The 17,318-nt window shown below is 43.6% G+C and overlaps 2 protein-coding genes across 7 annotated transcripts in view; one reads left to right on the top strand and one right to left on the bottom strand.

Annotated features, from left to right (window-relative positions):
• FAM81B (family with sequence similarity 81 member B) overlaps positions 1–17,318 on the top strand; it is a 236,705-nt gene that overhangs the window by 68,314 nt on the left and 151,073 nt on the right. The window lies entirely within an intron of this gene.
• MCTP1 (multiple C2 and transmembrane domain containing 1) overlaps positions 1–17,318 on the bottom strand; it is an 822,947-nt gene that overhangs the window by 803,514 nt on the left and 2,115 nt on the right. The gene's annotated exons all lie outside the window — the stretch shown is intronic.

Below are 17,318 nucleotides of genomic sequence, written 5' to 3'. Positions count from 1 at the left end.
TATACAAAGATTTAGGTATAAACAGATGTAACCTGCACAGGCGTTCTGTATTAGGACCCCCTAAGCATTGAGATCACACCAACAGAACAACGTGGCAGTAGGTGGCAAAATTCTCTCCACACTCCTATTTAGGATTGTAACACTTTATACAAAATGCAGTGCAATGTATATAGAATACAACTCTCTTACATATGGCAACCAGTTAACTATACAACACAATGCAGTACTTTATACAGTATCTAGTGGATGCCTTGTTCTACATATCCTCATAGTCTGGAGATTATAATAAGGTCACCCGTCTCAGGTAAAGGTATTTGGAAGTCAGGAAATGTAAACATTTTAACTGGACAGCCCTTTACCCAATTACATATGGATAATAAAATGTCATATTTTGGGCAAATAAAAATATCACTCTGCAGTACAAAAAAAAGGTTGCAAATAGAGTGGCATGTTAGGGTGCATGTACACCACATTTTGTGCATCCGGATATGGAGAGAGAATTTCCAAACCGTCTGCTGCTGTGTCCCTGGCTGATCTGTACCATACTCCATTCAATCCAATGAGCTCAACAGTCAGCTACTGAGTCTTTGTTTTTTTTCTAAGAGCCGAGGAACGTGCTCTCGAATCACCCAAAGTGCAAGAAAAAGTGCAAAACGTGTTACACAAAAGAAAAACGTGCACAAAGGATGGGGTCTGTCGCAAGCCCTTCTCCAACAGGAGAGAGGCCCCCCAACAAACCTTACCCTTCGCCTCCGGACCAAAAGGTACCTGCGAAGTTCCAGGTTCGATGTCCCTTTTCGCCGAAGCTACTAAGGGACCACAAATGCTTCCAGCATCTCTCTTGGCGTTAGCCAAGGTATCTGCCCGCAGAGCCGTTAATGGTCAGTACCCTGCCCATGCAGGAGTACCCGGGTTTTTACACTGACTCTTTTACCCCATTTGCCAACCATATGCATCTTTTCACCTGGACTGAAAACCATGGGAGACCAAGTTGTGATGCATGTTGTTACTACTAGGGAAGATATGGAGCACTGGGGGACTGTTTTGATTACTAGGGGGGACATGGAGAATGGGGGACTGTTTTGATAACCAGGAAAGATATGGAGCATAGAGGGACTGTTGTGATTACCAGGGAGGAGATGGAGAATGGGGGACTGTTGTAACTATTATGGAAGATATGGAGCATTGGGGACTGTTGTGATTACTAGGAAGGATATGGATAATGGGGGACTGTTTTGATAACCAGGAAAGATATGGGGCATTGGGGGACTGTTGTGACTATTAGGGAAGATATGGGGCATTGGGGGACTGTTGTGATTACTAGGGAGGATACGGAAATGTTGAACAGTCTCCAATGCTACATATCTTCTCTTGAATACTATTTTATTGAGAAAGTAGTGGAGTACACAATGTTTTACTTGTAAATGGATCAGAATATGCACTATATGTATTCGTACCTTTCTAATGTACAGCAGGGTTGCATGATAATGTCTAAGGCAGGGGAAGCAGGAAGGAAATGCCTGAGATATATTGTGGCAGAGAAATTAGACCGTAAGATTTTCATCTACAGTGTGAGAGCTCTTATCTCTGGAACCTTATATTTTACTGTATGTTCAGTTTGCTTTTTATCACAACATGCCCAGAGTGTCTCTTTATATGGGCTGTCTAAATTTTCCTACCATTTTTTTATTGTGCTAAACTAGGTATAAAAAAAAGAAAAAGAAAAATTCTGCACGTCTGCAGCCACCATAAAATGGGGTGTTCACAGTTCAGTCATTTACGGCATAGGTACAGTCCTCTCTGTTTAAGTAGTACTTAAAACCATTGGATTCTACTAGGTGTACCAAGTGTATTTTATTCAAAGGGGCTATATAGGCTATATAGGTTTGCTATGGGGATTTGCTCCTACTCTGGACAGTTCCTGACATGGACAGAGGTGTCAGCAGAGAGCACTGTGGTCAGACAGAAAGGAAATACAAAAAGAAGAGAACTTCCTGTGAAGCATTCAGCATCTGATAAGTACTGGAAGGATTAAGATTTTTAAAACAGAAGTTATTTACAGATCTAAAAGTAAACAAGAAACAACAGTGGCACCGATACCTTAGGCCTCCTAAGACCACGAGATGGAGACGGCGTCCCGCTAGACTGGAAATCCACCCTGGCAACGGAGGTGCTAGGACAATAAAGACCGTAGTCACCAAATAGTAGTAAATGAAGAAAAAAGGTGTCCTGCACTCACCGCTTCAGTCCAGGTAATCCTGCTCCCATCTCGGGTCACGACTCGAACACGGAGGGCATGGGTAGTGGAGCGCTCAGAGGCGAATGCCGGCGGTTTCACGCATAGGAATGCGCTTCATCCGGCCTCGTTAACGTCATCGCGCTGTGCGAATTATAAAGGTGCAGCTGGTGAGTCACATGATTCCAGGTGAACTCTCACCCCGTGTTACATTCAGAAGTGAACGAACCGAAAAGCCACATAAGGAAGCAAAAAGCAAGTTAGGTAAGTACATCAATACTAATAGACCTAGAACTGCCCTGAATAAAGAGAAATTTATAAAAAAGGGGAAAAATCTAATTTATCATTTAACCCTAACGGCCCCTGTGCGTCAAGGCGCAGTATCCATCGCGCCTCAGCACGCAGGAGCAGACGACGTCTATCTCCTCCAGAAGGGTGACAAGGGATTGTTTCAAGACCTCCAAATTTTAACGTGGTGCAATTTCCACCATGTATGGATTGCATATGCTGAACAAATCTTGGGGATCCGCCTCCTTTTCGAACCGAGTACATATGCTCACGTACTCGGGCCCGGAGTTGTAATAGAGATTCTAGCCAGGGAAACTCCTATACTCAGCAACCCCCTTTAGAAAGAAGACCAGAAGGGGGGGCAGAAAGAGGCACGCTCAGAGGAAAGTGGGCACAGAAACGCAAGGAGGTCACTTGGAGAGATTAGCAGGTGAGACTCTGGTGGAGAACCTGACAGATGTTGTCCTCCCCCAGAGTACTCTGACTGCTTTGTCTAAAGGTCTTAATTTTGGATTAGTTGAAGGTTTTGATTTCATTTCCTTTGAAGTCGATTTGTTTAGGGCTGTTCGTAAAATTAACCTCAATAAGTTTTTTTCCAGCTCCATAAAAAAACCTCCTGTATTAATTGATTGCAATACACCTTGCCATATAGGCCCTTTAGGCTGTATCCCTGTTAAGGGTTTTGATGCTAATGACATGGAGTTTACGAATATGTTAGTTGACTTGGCGTCAGATGATACCACTCAGGTTCAGTGTGGAGGAGACTCCCCCCCCCCCTTTTTTAGGGGGGGTCCCCTCCACATTCAACCCTCCCCTAGCACCGGGTGGCCCTATTGATTTGTTCATGAAGGCAGTAAAAAATGACATGAAGGCACTCATTTATCCCCATCCACTGAGTAACTTATCTAACGATGAATTTGAAGGTCTGAGTTGGTTAGTTAAGAGAGAGGATCTTGTCACCTCAAGAGCAGATAAGGGAGGCAGTATTGTTGTTTGGTCTAGAGTCGACTATAACCAAGAGGCTCAGCGTCAATTGTCTGCGATAGACACCTATGAAAAGTTGTCAGAGAGTCCTACGGGCCGTATTAAAGAGAAGTTGAGATCGTTCCTCCGCCACTATGTAGAGGTTGGAGTGTTGGGTCTAAAATTAGCAGAACGTCTTATACCTGTGGCCCCCAGTGACCCCAATTGGTATTTGTTGCCCAAAGTACATAAGTCCCGCACCCACCCCCCTGGACGACCTATTGTTGCGGGGGTGGGTTCGGTGACCGAGTACTTATCTAAATACGTAGATTGGTCCCTTAGACCCCTCCTTACCTCCATTCCAACATATCTTAAAGATACAGGAGACGTACTAAGGTTTATTCACGACTTTAATTGGGAACCCTCTTTCTCTTTGGCATCTATAGATGTAGAGGCGTTGTACACCCGCATTCCCCACATTACGGGTGTGCAAGCCATTCAAAACATCCTGAGTAGGACTGACAAGTCACACGGTTTTGTACAATTTATCTGTGATGCCCTCATGTTTATTCTTAACAACAATACTTTTCAATTCGACAATCAATGGTTCCGACAGAAAGTCGGAACCGCAATGGGGAGTCCCACCTCCTGTTCATACGCGAATCTGTTTTTAGCCGCGTTTGAACAGGAGTATGTTTTCAGTACCTCCAATCTTTTTTCTAGGTACATTCGGGCATTTTGGAGGTATATGGATGATATCCTGGTGGTGTGGGATGGGCCCCCAAGTGTGTTTGAGGATTTTGTAGCCTATCTTAATTTCAATGCCATGAACATGGTATTTACGAGTGTGTTTGGGGAGATAGCCTCGAATTTTTGGATCTTAAACTATATGTGGAGAATAACCAGCTTCTGGCACAAGGCTATAGGAAAGAAGTGGCAAGAAATGGTCTTTTACACTATAAGAGCTCCCACCCTATTGAAACTAAAAATTCTATTCCGTATAGCCAGCTTTTACGTCTAAAAAGAAATAATAGCAAGCAGTCTGATTATGAGGAACAAGCAGGACACTTACTTACACGCTTTAGACAGCGTCAGTATCCTAATGAAGTATTGGCACGAGCTTACAGGAGAGCTGCAACTAAAAACAGAGAGGATTTACTTATAGATTCAAAAAATAAGAAAAAAGATTTTCAGTCCACCACTGAACAAAATTCAAGATTCACGTTTGCTTTTAAAAACAGCCCTTTGAATCACGTTATTAAATCTGCCATCACTAAGAACTGGCATCTACTCATGGCAGATCCAGATATTGTGAATACAGCACAGAATAGACCTATAGTGACCTTCAGAAAAAACAAGACGATCGCTGATTTATTGAAGGGTCAGAAGTTGAATAGAGAAGCACATCCCAAGGAGACTTGGTTGTCTGGTATAGCCCCGAAAGGGAATAAGAAGTGCGGTTTCTGTCCTCAATGCCCTCACAACATTAATGCGATTTCTATTAAATTAGGGAGTTATGTTTTTGAAATAAAACACCTCATCACCTGCCGGAGCACCTTTGTTGTATATTTTTTATTTTGTAGTTGCCAATTCTTTTATATTGGAAAAACCGAGAGACAACTCCGGGCCCGAGTACGTGAGCATATGTACTCGGTTCGAAAAGGAGGCGGATCCCCAAGATTTGTTCAGCATATGCAATCCATACATGGTGGAAATTGCACCACGTTAAAATTTGGAGGTCTTGAAACAATCCCTTGTCACCCTTCTGGAGGAGATAGACGTCGTCTGCTCCTGCGTGCTGAGGCGCGATGGATACTGCGCCTTGACGCACAGGGGCCGTTAGGGTTAAATGATAAATTAGATTTTTCCCCTTTTTTATAAATTTCTCTTTATTCAGGGCAGTTCTAGGTCTATTAGTATTGATGTACTTACCTAACTTGCCTTTTGCTTCCTTATGTGGCTTTTCGGTTCGTTCACTTCTGAATGTAACACGGGGTGAGAGTTCACCTGGAATCATGTGACTCACCAGCTGCACCTTTATAATTCGCACAGCGCGATGACGTTAACGAGGCCGGATGAAGCGCATTCCTATGCGTGAAACCGCCGGCAGTCGCCTCTGAGCGCTCCACTACCCATGCCCTCCGTGTTCGAGTCGTGACCCGAGATGGGAGCAGGATTACCTGGACTGAAGCGGTGAGTGCAGGACACCTTTTTTCTTCATTTACTATTATTTACAGATCTGTTTAACTTTCTGGCACCAGTTAATTTAAAAACTGGAGTACCCCTTTAAGGCTTGGCCTCAGTCGTGCACATGGCTCAAAGAGAGAGCCGTGGCACAGTGCTGAACACAGACCTGTTACATACCCGTGTGCACATGCCTTTGCAGTTCAATAAGTATTTACTGGATGATTTAAAATGTAGTCCCCCAAATTTTTGGCACTGTATAGGTAATGAGTTTATTACTGTACATACATTTACCTACTGTATTCAGCTCATACCATACAGTATGGCTGCATTTAATACACCTTCCAGGGCCAGATAGCTAGTAGGGTGTTCATGGGGCCCTAGCTAGCCGACTTCTTATCAATGTCAAAGCCACCGCATACAAGCCAAGATTATCAAGCGTAATGTCAAGCATCTACGGTATTTTGGATAGGTATAAAGTTTCCTAATAGTTCTAGATAAATGCTTACCTATTGTGTTAAAACAAGCAATTGGTGTCCTGCATTGAAATTGCAAGGGCAGATTTAAGAATAACAGGATAAAGTGGTTATAAGAAGAATCCAATTTTGTTAGTTACGCGGGTGGTGTTCAAAAGCCTGACCGAAATGCGAGAACAAACAGCAAGTATCTGTGACTCTAATAATGAATCTCCTTCTGTCTTCCTGGCAGCCGCCCAGCAGCCCTGTCACTTGTAATTCAATGGCTCCAGGAATCACAGCTATAATGTTTTTGTACATATCAGAAAATGAAACTGTAGCTCATATGGCTCATCTGTCAGAAAATTCCTGATATCCGCTTGTAATTTTCAGAATATATAGAGCTGAACATCCAACCTCTGGGACCCACATGGTTTCCATAATGGGGCCTGACTCTCCCCGCTGCACTGAGCAGTGGGATCAGCATTGTGCTACACACATTGTTATGGGAGGGCTCAAAAATCTCCAGTGCCCCGTAAACAATGGATGGATTGCGTGATCCCCTATCTGATCTAATGGCTCCATGAAGAGAGGAATGTCTAGGCCACTTTGGGGGGGGGTGGCGGGCGGTTCCGACCTCTCAGATCAGACACTTTTCCCTATCCATGTCAAGTGTACTCCAGGGAATTATTTTGGAATCTGAGCCCTCTTAAAGGGCACCTACGCTCAGTCAAAAAATAGTTTAGAGTTGTTTATATCATTTTAGAGTATCTGGTGCTCTGATTCCAACAATGTTTTTACCATGCTGAGATTTAGATATGGGGGGGGGGACATACCAAGAAAGTAGAAATACTATTGGAATCTGAGGCAGAAGAGGCTATAAAATTATATGCAAAAAACTATGGGGGGAGATTTATCAAAACCTGTCCAGAGGAACAGTTGCTGAGTTGCCCGTAGCAACCAATCAGATCGCTTCTTTCATTTTTGAAAAGGCCTGTGAAAAAGAATCGATCTGATTGGTTGCTATGGGCAACTCAGCAACTTTTTCCTCTGGACAGGTTTTGATAAATCTCCCCCCATAGGATATAAAAAGAAAAACTCTTTGGACTGGCCATGGATCTTCTCTAACTGATATTTCATGTTGGCCATGCACATGGGAGCTTCACTGATGCTGATAGAGAAATACAGTATACCTTAGAGATGCAGAAATCTTGGAGCTATGGCCGACATTTATCATTGTCTTTACTGTCTTTGACTGTTTTTTGTATCTACAAAAGGTGCAAGCAGGGTTTATTTGCGCCTTTTGGTTTTCACATTTCTGCTGATTTTGAGTTGCAATCCACTGATTTTGGCAATACACATGATATAGAAGGGTTTTATGAACAGCGCCTTTTTGTGAAAAGGCGCAAAAAAGGTGCAAAGCCACTGAAAAGTTTCTAAAACTTTACCAGCCCAGACTTAGCTTAGCTTTTTGGTGTATGTGAAGAGAGAAATTTGTGACCATTTCATAAATTTGGTGATCCTACACATTATCAGCTCACAAAAAAAAGGTGTAAAAAAATGCTTCACTTACATCTACAATGATAAATGCCGGCCTATGAGCCTTAGGGACACATAGTCCAGAAGACCTAACGCTTGCTGAGGCATGAACCATATAAGAATCATCTCATCAGTTGCAACACAACATTCACTATAAAGTTCCAAACTGTCTCAGAAGTAAGGCTGCTTTCACACTATAAAAATACCTCTGTTAGAAAAGTCAGTCATAAAAATCTTGAAAATCGGCCGTTAGAAAATCCTATTATAGTCTATGGGATTTTTCTAATAGCCGTTTTAACCCGTTATCACCCATTATTCATAACGGCCATTATTTTGTGACAGGCGAATGAACGGATGAAATAGTGAAAGCAACGGCCGTTATTAATAACGGGCGATAACGGGTTAAAACGGCTATTAGTAAAATCCCATAGACTATAATGGGATTTTCTAATGACTGCTAAGGATTTTCTAACGGCCAATTTTCAAGATTTTTATGACGGACGTTTCTAACGGAGGTATTTTTATAGTGTGAAAGCAGCCTAAAAAGCAGCCCCAATAGCAGTACATCAGAACTCAGAAGATTAATATATTGGGTATCAATGTCCAAGAAACCACACACATATCTACGATTATCATGTGGAATGCCATGCGCCAGCTTTTTCTCCACAGCTCAGCCATTTGTGCTGTATACTTCTTTTTACAAGCATTGATATCATTGCCTGCCATGCTACAGATACAGGGGAGCTGCAGATGAATCACATTTTCTACAAACCTGATAAGGGGATGTACAGTATCTGAAGGAGGGGCTGTGCATTTACAAATGGGATTTCATGTGTTTTGTGCTTTTCATGTGTAATTATTATTGAACAAACCAGAAAATGGATATTTGATAATACTAAAAAAAATGCTATTCACAGGCAATTTTACATGTGTTTCCACATAAATTGCATTTTTATTGCTTTTTTAAATGCATTTAAAGATATGCTATGTGTATTACCCCCTTAAAACTGCTCTCCCCCCCCCCCCCTTTCTCTTGGTGGAGTCTGCAGCTGCTTACCTATTTGTGCTTCCCTCCCCCTCCTCTGCTGTCCTAGGATGAGGGAACTGTAATGACATCTGCTATCTAAAGGGACTAAATGAGAAGTACAGAAGGTACATAGGTATATGTGTGTGTGACATACATGTATATATTTAGACTTGTGAATGTGTTGAACTGCAAATATGCACATGAATTAACATGTCAGCTATAATTCTACAGGTGTAATTAACTTTTTGTTTACTGGGAGAAAAGCCACCATCATACCTGTCTGGCAGCAGCAAACACCCAGAAAGTTGTTAGAACAAACAATGCATTACAGTTACTAAGTACAGGATTACACAGAGCTTTGAGGATGCCCATGACTGAAAGCTCCTACAATGTGCATCAGAACTAGACCATGGACTAATGGAAGAGGGTGGCCTGGTCTGATGAATCCTGTTTTCTTACATCATGTAAATGACTGGGTGTGTGAGTCACTTACCTGGTGGCAATGTAAACCTCTGGTATTCATCTGGACGTTACTTTGAAATGTACCATTTTAAGTACAACACTCATTGGCAGTGGTATCCCCTCATGCACCCTGCAACACTGCAAAGCTCAAGGTGTTCACGTTCCCTTCAAATTCTCAAGATTTCAATCCATTCTGGCCTCACCTAACATACGGGAGATTAAGAGACACTAATGACTGTGACACAGGGAGAAAAGAGGGGACACTAATGACTGTGACACAGAAGAGATGAGGGGACACTAAGGACTGACACAGAAGAGATGAGGGGACACTAAGGACTGACACAGAAGAGATGAGGGGACACTAAGGACTGACACAGAAGAGATGAGGGGACACTAATGACTGACACAGAAGAGATGAGGGGATACTAAGGACTGACACAGAAGAGATGAGGGGACACTAATGACTGACACAGAAGAGATGAGGGGACACTAAGGACTGACACAGAAGAGATGAGGGGACACTAATGACTGACACAGAAGAGATGAGGGGACACTAAGGACTGACACAGAAGAGATGAGGGGACACTAAGGACTGACACAGAAGAGATGAGGGGACACTAAGGACTGACAAAGAAGAGATGAGGGGACACTAAGGACTGACACAGAAGAAATGAGGGGACACTAAGGACTGACACAGAAGAGATGAGGGGACACTAATGACTGACACAGAAGAGATGAGGGGACACTAAGGACTGACACAGAAGAGATGAGGGGACACTAATGACTGACACAGAAGAGATGAGGGGACACTAATGACTGACACAGAAGAGATGAGGGGACACTAAGGACTGACACAGAAGAGATGAGGGGACACTAAGGACTGACACAGAAGAGATGAGGGGACACTAAGGACTGACACAGAAGAGATGAGGGGACACTAATGACTGACACAGAAGAGATGAGGGGATGCTAAGGACTGACACAGAAGAGATGAGGGGACACTAATGACTGACACAGAAGAGATGAGGGGACACTAAGGACTGACACAGAAGAGATGAGGGGACACTAAGGACTGACACAGAAGAGATGAGGGGACACTAAGGACTGACACAGAAGAAATGAGGGGACACTAAGGACTGACACAGAAGAGATGAGGGGACACTAATGACTGACACAGAAGAGATGAGGGGACACTAAGGACTGACACAGAAGAGATGAGGGGACACTAATGACTGACACAGAAGAGATGAGGGGACACTAAGGACTGACACAGAAGAGATGAGGGGACACTAAGGACTGACACAGAAGAGATGAGGGGACACTAATGACTGACACAGAAGAGATGAGGGGACACTAAGGACTGACACAGAAGAGATGAGGGGACACTAATGACTGACACAGAAGAGATGAGGGGACACTAAGGACTGACACAGAAGAAATGAGGGGACACTAATGACTGACACAGAAGAGATGAGGGGACACTAAGGACTGACACAGAAGAGATGAGGGGACACTAATGACTGACACAGAAGAGATGAGGGGACACTAAGGACTGACACAGAAGAGATGAGGGGACACTAAGGACTGACACAGAAGAGATGAGGGGACACTAATGACTGACACAGAAGAGATGAGGGGACACTAAGGACTGACACAGAAGAGATGAGGGGACACTAATGACTGACACAGAAGAGATGAGGGGACACTAAGGACTGACACAGAAGAGATGAGGGGACACTAATGACTGACACAGAAGAGATGAGGGGACACTAATGACTGACACAGAAGAGATGAGGGGACACTAAGGACTGACACAGAAGAGATGAGGGGACACTAATGACTGACACAGAAGAGATGAGGGGACACTAAGGACTGACACAGAAGAGATGAGGGGACACTAATGACTGACACAGAAGAGATGAGGGGACACTAATGACTGACACAGAAGAGATGAGGGGACACTAAGGACTGACACAGAAGAGATGAGGGGACACTAATGACTGACACAGAAGAGATGAGGGGACACTAATGACTGACACAGAAGAGATGAGGGGACACTAATGACTGACACAGAAGAGATGAGGGGACACTAAGGACTGACACAGAAGAGATGAGGGGACACTAATGACTGACACAGAAGAGATGAGGGGACACTAATGACTGACACAGAAGAGATGAGGGGACACTAAGGACTGACACAGAAGAGATGAGGGGACACTAATGACTGACACAGAAGAGATGAGGGGACACTAAGGACTGACACAGAAGAGATGAGGGGACACTAATGACTGACACTGACAATGAATCATATTAATTCCCATCTAAAATTTTAATACAATTAAAAGGCAAAAATAGTCCCATTGTTTAATAGACACCACCGTCTCCAACAACAAACAAGCTGTTAGTGGCTTAAAACTCATTGATAAATAATAATATATGACAGTAGCACATAGGTTCAGTAAAATGCTTTCTCATCCATTGTTCAGATATCATAAATCTGTCTTATACTCACATAAGAAGTCTCCCTTATTCCTGCAGGAATAATTTAGTTTAGAAACTTGACTGTAGAGAAAGGAGAAATGACTCACGGCACTCGAAGATCATGCTTCTATCTTTTATTCCACAAGAGGTATCTTCACATATCGGGAGGGGGTGGAAGTGAAACGGGAAGACGAGAGTTTGTTTCGCGGCTACAAGCCGCTTCTGCCGGTCCCTGCCTAATAATTTAGTTTAGATATGCACATCCTACATGTCACCTTGTTACTGCACTTATATTAAAAGATGTCAGTAACAAAAGTGCACCTCTGTAAAGTAGTTAGTTTACTCATATATATATTAGGGCTGCACGATATGGGGAAAACGTGTGATTGCGATTATGGGCCTAAATATTGCGATTTCGATATGCGATGCGATTTTATAAATAAATGGTGAAATCCCGCCATTTCATGTCCAATTTCCTTCATTTTACAACTATCAGCTCATTTTATGCCCACCGCCCATTTAACATCATCTCCCCCCTGTCACATTCTCCCCTCTTGGTCACATCTTCTCCCAATGTTGCATTCCCCCATCCCTCCGCCACATTCTCCCCCCATATCACACCCCCCCCCCCCATCACATTCTCCCCTGTCACAATCTTCCTCCCTTGTCACATTTCCACCGTGCCCCTGCCCCCCCCCCCCAGGTCACATTTTGTACTGCAGCAATACACTGGGTTTCCCAGGCGGTTTTTTTAAATCTCCCACCGGAGAAACTTAGTGTGTTTGCTGCCGAAAAGACCTTTCCCCTTCAGCCAATCACTGGCTTGACACATGACACCACTGCGGCCAGTGATTGGCTGAAAAGGGAAAGGTCCTACTAGTTGTGTGGTAAAGAGGAGACACCGGACCGCACGGAGGGAAACGGCATCTGCAGGGACCGGGAGTAGGTGAGCAGATGTTTTTTTTTGTTTTTCTCCCTGCGCCCTTTTACTTAGCTCAGTGTTTCTCTACCAGACAGATGCTACTTCTGCTACATCCACTTACCATACAGGACAAGATTAACCCACCAGGTAATCAGTGCACCACTATCAGGTCCTCAGATATCTTTATGCATAACTAATAAACTGGCAAACAAAACATGAACATGTCTATGCAGACAGATGCTACATCCTTTTGTTATACAGAACAAGATTGACCAGCATTATTATACCACAGTCCTATAAGACAAAGTAATTCCCCCCAGTGATACAAAGTGACAATGCAATACAAATATTTACAACATAAATGGTCGCACACATTTGTGTTTCTCCAGGGACAACCAACCAGAGGCCCACAGTCTAGGCTGATGACAATCCTGGGGAGAGAGATATTTTACAGTGATGGCTCCTTGATTCATAACAAATCTTTCAAGCCCTGGTCTATGGCAGTGTACGAACATGTCATGTCAGAACAGGTCATCAGTTTCATGCTCTCCGAACCACGGGCAGCATGAAACCCCAATAGGCTAGGCTTCCCTATCACAATACTCTATCATCCACTCTAAGCAGTTGTACCACTTCAAGGTAATTATACTATGGCTGGGAATAAGGATCTGAGTCATTGGGGCGGCCCTTGGCCATGACTGACAGGTCCAAACCTATAGACAAAAAGAACACTAAAAGGGAGAAATATGTCAGGGTCAGAGACTGCCCCAATGACTAAAAGCTTCATTCCCAGCCATAGCTAAAACTATTATTACTCTTAAAGACCCAACTGTTTAGAGGGAATCAGAGTTGTTATAGAGGAACCTGTCGGTGTTTCATGCTGCCAGTTATATATATATATATATATATATATATTTATTTATTTTATTTTACTACTGTAAAACCCTCTTGACAGGTTACCCAAAGATTAACTTTCATACTAAAAGTCCTAACATGCTGGTCATAGCTGTTTAAAGTAATATGCCGAATTTATAGAATAACAATACATTTTTTTTTTATTATTTGTTTGGTTTCACGTATCCCCATTTGTGCTGCTGGGAGCAGGCTCTGGAGAAAATAAGTCTTCTCCTCCCTCTGGCAGCTGATGCTATAGTTCTTTCTTATCCTTTTTTAATCCTAGCAAACTAAAGGGGAAATAGTCTTCTCAGTTACATTGATGTATTACAGCAAAGGCTCTGGTCTTGCCCAGAAAAGCAGAACATTATTTCATATTTAAAGTGCCACACCCTGAAAGTCGCTATTAAACTGCCTCCACTGTCAGATAGAATGTAATAGGATACAAAAGATGCCTCTGAATTATGTGTCTGTATCAGTATTGCAGCCAAATTTGCAGTTTAATGGTCTGTTCAATGTCAAGGAGGTGGGGCCTATGGTCTAATGTGCCCTAAGGCTGCAGTGCCTCAAAATCACTGCCCTCTCACTCCTTGGCAGACAGGCCGGCCTAAGCTTACACTGCCAAGCCCTTGTCATACCCTGCGCAACCACCATTATGTTTCATAGTGGTGCAGGTGGTGTGAGCTACTGAAGAAGATGCCTAACTTGTCAGACTCACTGCACCTGCGTTGCCAAAATGAAAGCAGGAAGACATCTGTTGCTCTTTATCTGGTGGTGCAGGCACAGTGAGTCTGACAAGTTTGTCATCTTTTTCCATAGCTCACAGCAGCTGCGACCACTATGGGAAACAATGGCGCATACACAGTATATGACCAGGACTTGGAAGTGTAAGAAGAGCCCAGCCTGTCTGTCAAAGAGCAAAAGGGCAGTAAATTTGTACACAGAGGGGTTGAGGACCTAGGGTACATCAGATCCCAGGCCACACCTCCTTGACACTTGAATGGAACTTTAGACTTCAAATTTCCCTTGAATAAAGACACAGACACATATTTCAGAGGAATCTTCTGTATCATTTTATTGCATTCTATCTAACAGTGCCAGCAGTTTAATGGAGGTTTTCCAAGTGGCCGATTTATTTTGAAGTTCCAGAGAACCTCTTAAACACATGGACAAATTGTAATATTCACTCTCTCTCTGCGACAAGGAAGTTAAAGGGTGCAGAGATTCAAGTCTTCTCTTAACCATGAACCAACTATATGAACCAACATAAACTATTACTTTATATCCTAAATCATTTTAACACCACTGGAGGTGCACACTAATTTTCAGCTCCCCGCAAAATAGATCAGTGGACTCCAAACTGTGGACCTCCAGCTGTTTCAAAACTACCACTCACAGCATGCCTGGACAGCCGTTGGCTGTCCAGGCATGCTGGGAGTGGTAGTTTTGCAATGGCTCAAGGTCCGCAGTTTGGAGGGAACTGGGATAGGTGATAAAGTTGTGATCGCTGGGACCCCCATCAGTCACAAAAACATAGGTGCCTCTTTTGAATTAAACAAATCTCATAACACCTTTAAAAGTCCATTTTTTATTACTATTATTTCTTTTGTTATTGAATTGTAAAACTTTATGCAACGTTCATACTAGGAACTGTATGTCTGATGTCAGTGTTGTATAAAATATGGAACCCCATAGCAAATATGTGCCTATTATGGCATCTGATCTTGCCCCCCCCAGGACGGAAAGGTATGCTATTTATTTCCCTTTCACTCATCAGGACTTATTGGTCAAAACCTCTCTTAATTAAGGGGGTACTCCAGTTCTTTAAAACGTATGCCCTGTCTGCAGGATGGGGGATTTGTGTCTAATTACGGGGGTCTGACAGCTGGCATCCCCCATTAATCTCCAGAATTGGGCCCCAGATCTCCCCTGTATGGAGCGGTGGGGTCGGCACGTGTTTCATAAATTGTCTAAGGGAGCACCAGAGATAAACAAGTTTATCGCTCGTGTATCTCAGTCATTCCCATAAATAACACATGAGCACGTGCTGACCCCAGCGCTTCATGAAGTGGAGAGCCAAGGCCCCATTCTGTAGATCAAGGTGGGTCAGACACTATGTTTTAAAGTGTACCCGTCAGATCCAACATAAAAACTTTTTATATATATATATATCACTCAGTACCTAATCCTGACCATGCACATCTAATTTTTATGTGTCTAGCATCTTTATTTATTTTATTACACTTTTAATTTAGCTCACTAGTCTGAATTCCTCTCAAAGGGAGGGGGCGTGGCCTCACTGTGCAGGTCTCCACCCCCTCCCTCAGTATGCTGTCTGCTCACATCTCCCCTAGTACTAGCAAGACTACAACTCCCAGCTTGTCCTCACTGACAGTAGCAGGACACAAGCTGACAGTGGGAGGATTTTTCCACCAGCTGTGAGCCCTGCACTCACAGCTGTCAATCAAGGAAGTGTGTCCATGACGTAGGTGATGATGCATGGACACAGCAGGACTAGTATGTGTCCAAGCAGGGGGGGGGGCAGTTGTTTGACTGGCTTTTTCAGTATAAAATACTGAAAATTTTCTAATGAAAGCAATTGCAAAACCTATTGGTTCTGCATGCTTTACAACATATCAAAAGTTTTTGTATCTGACAGTGCCAATTTAGAGTACTGGAGTACCCCTTTAATGTGCTGACAATGCAATTTCATGAAGAGAGTAGTTCTGCAGTTTCATACCAAAAGAAAAGAAAATAGAACCAATCCGGACGGGCCTCCTCTCTCCAAGGACTCAATAGCAGCCATGTAATCTGCCACTATGGTACAGTATGTCAATAACAGCACCATATATTATGGCGATGCATATTTTTATGTCTCCAATAGCAGGCAACCTGTCGTAGGAATAATGCATCATCACACTGCGTGACCAGCCGTATTTACCACATAATATTCCCGGTGTATTGTCCTGAAAATCATATACATGGGCAACAACTGGCGGTTCTGCAGTAAAGTTGTCACGATATATATAAAAAGATATCGCCAAGGTTATAATGTATATAACACGTAACATCTGTAATACATGTGCAGACATCTACTCCCCAACAAACACTTCATATATGGACTCATTACACCAGTGTTTTCCAAACTGTGCGTCTCCAGCTGTTGCAAAACCAGGGGTCAAGTCCTGGGAAAAAAAAGTGTGGGACTCACCCAAGATTTCCACTTAAAGGGGTACTCTGCCCCCAGACATCTTATCCCCTATCCAAAGCATGGGGGATAAGATGTATGATTGCGGTGGTCCCGCCGCTGGGGACCCCCGCGTTCTCCCTGCTGCACCCGGCATTGGTTTAGAGCGTTGCAGTGGTGATGTCACGGCCACAGCCCCTAAATGCAAGTCTATAGGAGGGGGCATGACACCTCCTCACGATGCCCAAAAAGATGGAGCTGCCTGATTTTATTACATAGTTAGTGGGTAAAAAAAAGACATTTGGAGATTTATCATAGTGATGAGCGGCATTGCCCATATTCGTTATATTTGTGTATTCAAGGAAGAAAACAGTAAGGGGGTGGGCAACGAAATGCAAGTCTATAGGAGGGGGCATGCCGTCATGCCCACTCCCATAGACTTGCATTGAGGGGGCACGGCCGTTACGTCACAAGCTTCTGCCCCCCCTTCGCCAGTCATTCAGCACGGAACGAAGTTCATTCCGTGCACCGGATGTCTGGGGTGCCGCAGCCAAGATTGCTGGGGTCTCCAGAAGTGGGACCCCCGGGATAAGATGTCTAGGAGCAGAGTACCCCTTTAAGGGCTAGTCCTGCAGGACTCCTGCTAACGGGAACTGTGTTCCTGCTGTGGAAAAAGTGCT

The sequence above is a fragment of the Hyla sarda genome, chromosome 1 (genome assembly GCF_029499605.1).
Source record: "Hyla sarda isolate aHylSar1 chromosome 1, aHylSar1.hap1, whole genome shotgun sequence".
NCBI classification, from domain to species: Eukaryota; Metazoa; Chordata; class Amphibia; order Anura; family Hylidae; genus Hyla; species Hyla sarda.
This window is presented reverse-complemented; position numbering and strand designations above follow the sequence as displayed.